Here is a 3,997-nt window from a genome sequence, read left to right as displayed (position 1 = left end):
AGGCATATTTAACTTCTTAGTAGCAGCTTTCAAACACAGTCTGGGTCCCAAGTTTAATAGGAAGTTAGAGCGCATAGAAAAGTAATGAAAACACACATACACGCTTTTGGAGTTCATCAGTACTAGCTGTTTAATCAAATGCATTTTCCTCTCAGTCTCTAAAGGTTTTTTAAACTTTAAGAGGATAATTTTGTAAGAAAACAATCGCCAAACCAATTGTTAGTTTACACTTATTAAAGAATGTGCATAATTCATTGTCTATCAGAAAATTACACAAAACTGACATTTCAAGGATGCCAAAAGATGGAACATTGCAATAGAGAACGTATACTAGACATTACAAACTTTGGTCAAAACACCTACGTTAACATAAAAAAATTCAAATGGCTTAGTAATTGATTTAGGATAATCCTCCCCTCCTCTTGCCTGCACACGAACACTGGTTAAGTCCATTTACTTTTTTCTTTTAAATTTTAAATCGAACGCAGGAGACAGCGGGTGATGCTGTCTGTATATGTAGCTCTGTATCTGTTTTCCTCCTCAACCCTAGGAATGAAGAAAACACATTTACTGCGTGCGGAGGGTCTAAGGACATGCAAACAAAGAGAGCTGTCACCTTGACTAGGACTGGCGCCGAGAGGCAATAGGTCTCGGGGAGGCCTGGGGCAGGGTGTGGGAGATTAGGAATCCGAGGTCCACCGGGGATGGCAGGGGGTGGCCTGGCCCGGTGCGGGGCCGCTTGCCTGTACGCCACCGACTGAGGCGGTAGCGCGCGAGTAGTGGTGACGGCGGGCGGGAGAGCGGAGGAAAAGAATGTTGTGACGGAAACTCCGGCTGCCGGAGACCCCACTGCAGTGAGGTCACTGGACTCCCCAGTTTCGGGGCGTGACCGGCGGCGACCCTGGGCGCGGGGAGGCCCACCGGGCGGAGGGGGCCCAACTACCATCCCGCATTTTCCTGGGTCTCTCTCCCAGGCGGTGACGTGACGTGCTGACGGCGGGCCCGTGCCGGGGAGCTGGGCCGCTTTTTGTCAGCTCCGAGCTCGGCCCCTCCTCCCTCCCTCCGCCCGCCCTACCAGCCGGAGGCCAGCCCAGTGCTCCAGAGAAAGTCCGGCCTGCAGCACCTGCCGCTGTCGCCGGCGGCCCCCAAGTCCGTCGGGTGAGTCCCGCGTGCCCCCGCGGCCGCGGGGCCTAGTGCGCGCGCAGTAACCTGCTCGTGGCCTGGTCGGCGTCCCGTAGGGCGCCCTCCCGCGCTAGGCCTGCCGGCGTGGCGCTTGGCGCCGAACAGGCCCCGAGGAGGCCGCAGTTAGGCCTGAAGATAATTCGGCCGCCCTGAGAGGATGCGGAGGTGCGCTACGTAAGCGGGCAGGGGTGGGAAAAGGTCGCCTGTTTGTCCGGAAGGCGGTTGGTGGACCTGGGGTCGAACCACTGCAGACCCAGGGCGCGGCACGGGGGCGAGGCCTGGCGAGGAGGCGAAGGCTGCAGGCGTGAGGTGAAGGCCGCAGGCTGGCTGGGCCTATTTTCGCTATGTAAATGTCCGCGAAGGGGAGGAGGGAGGGGGGGCAAGATGGCGGATGGTAGGCGCCTGCTGCTGGGGAGTATTGAAAGTGTTGTCGGGAGGCGGAGCCGCTATTTTGAAGGCGGTATCTGGAAAAAATTCCGTTATGATCCTTGAGCTGGGGATGAGGAAAAGGGCGGCGGCGGCGACGGCCGCCCAGATTCCGGCGCCATGGCGTGTCTGCGCCATGGGGCGTGCTCGTTCCCTTGGCGGCCTTTGCCTTTGTCGCCGTGCGCGCGCTTACATTCCATCTCCTGCAGCAGCGCCACCTCCTGGCCTTCCCGTCCCAGCCGGTCCATGGCTGGAGACAGTGTCGGCTACGCTTCAGCTGACATGCCACACACGTCTGTTCGGGTGCAGGGGTCGCAGCGCTCACTCCTCTGTGTCTTTCCCAGAGTCTATAGCACTCGAGTCAGCAGGTGGCACTTAAGGCACCTGGGCTCACGAGAGCACATAAGTTCCAGGAAATATTATTTTCTTCTTATTAAAGTCATTATGTGGCTGTTCGGGGACTTTCCATGTGCTTATTTTGCAAGCATCATTGCCGCCTCGAGGATCTGAAAAATGTAAGTGGAATTTATTTAAAAAGTTGTTAGACACTCGTTCGATAGACAATACAATACAAATTATATAGCACGAGGGCAGAGGAATAAAATTTCAAGGCGACTTCTCCCATTTATGTGGAAAAACTTTTGATGAGCTGTATTTAAATGAGCTTTTTAGTCTGGATACTTTTTTTTTTTAGTAAGAGATGGAAAATAGGCAGAAGAGGTATTTTTCTCTATGAAGGACAATTAATACATTACTTGTAGGTTCATATACCCATGATGACATTGAGATTTTATTTGAAATTTCTTACACAGTTTTATCTTCAAAAGACTTTTGTTAGCATTTTGTACAACTTTGCTGGCAAATTGGAGCACAGTAGCGGGAGCGTTGGACAGTGCTAGGTACTAAAAAAGATTTAAAAGGCGCTTAATGCAGAACGTGACTGCAAAAAGTTTGCTGCGGGCATTTCACAGGAAGGCGAGGTTTCAGGTTGCAAAATTGGGAAAGGATTCCTGAAGTAGATAGGGTTTAGCTAGGGTTACTGAGGGATGAGTAGGATTTTCTCAGGTAGGATGGGAGTAGGAGAGGTCGTTACAAGAATGAAATGTCTGTAGAAAATGGCAAATATTTACGGTTTGGCTGGAGTGCATAATATAGATAGGAAAGGGATACAAATTTAGGCTGTAAAAGGTAGATTCTGAAATGGGTTCGTGGCACACCTGAGTTTATGCTGAGCTCTGGCTGCACCTGTTAGAAAAGTTTCAAAGTTGAGAAGCATTGAGAGCTAGTAGTAAATTGGTACGTGTTTCCGTTACCGGATAGATGATCAAGAATGTAGCCGGTTTTTGGCCCGGTGCAGTGACTCATGCCTGTAATCCCAGCACTTTGGGAGGCCGAGGCGGGCGGATCATGAGATCATGAGATCGAAACCATCCTGGCTAAGACGGTGAAACCCTCGTCTCTACTAAAAATACAAAAAATTAGCAGGGCGTGGTGGCGGGCGCCTGTAGTCCCAGCTACTTGGGAGGCTGAGGCAGGAGAATGGCGTGAACCCGGGAGGTAGAGCTTGCAGTGAGCCGAGATCGCGCCACTGCACTCCAGCCTGGGCGACAGAGCGAGACTCTGTCTCAAAAAAACAAAAACAAAAACCAGTTGTCAGAAATGCAGTAGCCTTCAGATGGCCGTATGCAAACTTTGCCCTTCTTGGTGAAGGTAATCCTCTGATGAAAATAGTCTTCAGGTGAGCAAGCTTTAAAATTGGCAGTTCACTTTGTATGTGAGGGTCCTAGATGGGGTAGTTTCAGAGAAAATGTACAGTACTTGTTTCCTAAACTTTTACAATTTATAAAAGGCAGGTTTTCAGTTTTCCCAGACTGCAGCATTATCAGAGCTCTGATGATTCAAAGAAGTCTGAAGGAAACTGGAGATTGATGATTTGCAAAAGTGTGGCAGTGTATTGTCTCAAAAAAAATTTTTTTTTTGAGACACAGAATGGCTCTGTCGTCCAGCCTGGAGTGCAGTGGCGCGATCTCGGTTCACTGCAAGCTCTGCCTCCCGGATTCACGCCATTCTCCTGCCTCAGCCTCCCAAGTAGCTGGGACTACAGGAGCCCGCCACCACGCCCGGCTAATTTTTTTGTATATTTAGTAGAAACGGGGTTTCACCACGTTAGCCAGGATGGTCTCGATTTGCTGCTAATTTTCAATTTTTGTAGTTTCAGTAGAAATGGAGTTTCACCATGTTGGCCAGGCTGGTCTGGACCTCCAGACCTCAGATGATTCACCCGCCTTGGCTTCCTAAAGTTCTGGGATTACAGGCGTGAACCACTGTCCTGGACTTCTGCTAGCCAGTTATCTTGGATAAATGAGTTGTTAGTTTTTAATTTATGTGT

At 50.4% G+C, this 3,997-nt stretch overlaps 1 protein-coding gene across 2 annotated transcripts in view; it reads left to right on the top strand.

Moving 5' to 3' along the window:
* The first annotated feature begins 1,178 nt into the window (after positions 1–1,178).
* The window catches only part of ZFY (zinc finger protein Y-linked), a 63,560-nt gene continuing 60,741 nt past the window's right edge, over positions 1,179–3,997 (top strand). For both annotated transcript variants that reach the window (XM_026451325.2, XM_026451324.2), the window contains exon 1: positions 1,179–1,347. The gene's annotated coding sequence lies outside the window, so the exon portion shown is untranslated. The remainder of the gene's footprint in view (positions 1,348–3,997) is intronic.

This window comes from Piliocolobus tephrosceles, chromosome Y, assembly GCF_002776525.5.
Source record: "Piliocolobus tephrosceles isolate RC106 chromosome Y, ASM277652v3, whole genome shotgun sequence".
In the NCBI taxonomy this organism is placed as follows: domain Eukaryota; kingdom Metazoa; phylum Chordata; class Mammalia; order Primates; family Cercopithecidae; genus Piliocolobus; species Piliocolobus tephrosceles.
This window is presented reverse-complemented; position numbering and strand designations above follow the sequence as displayed.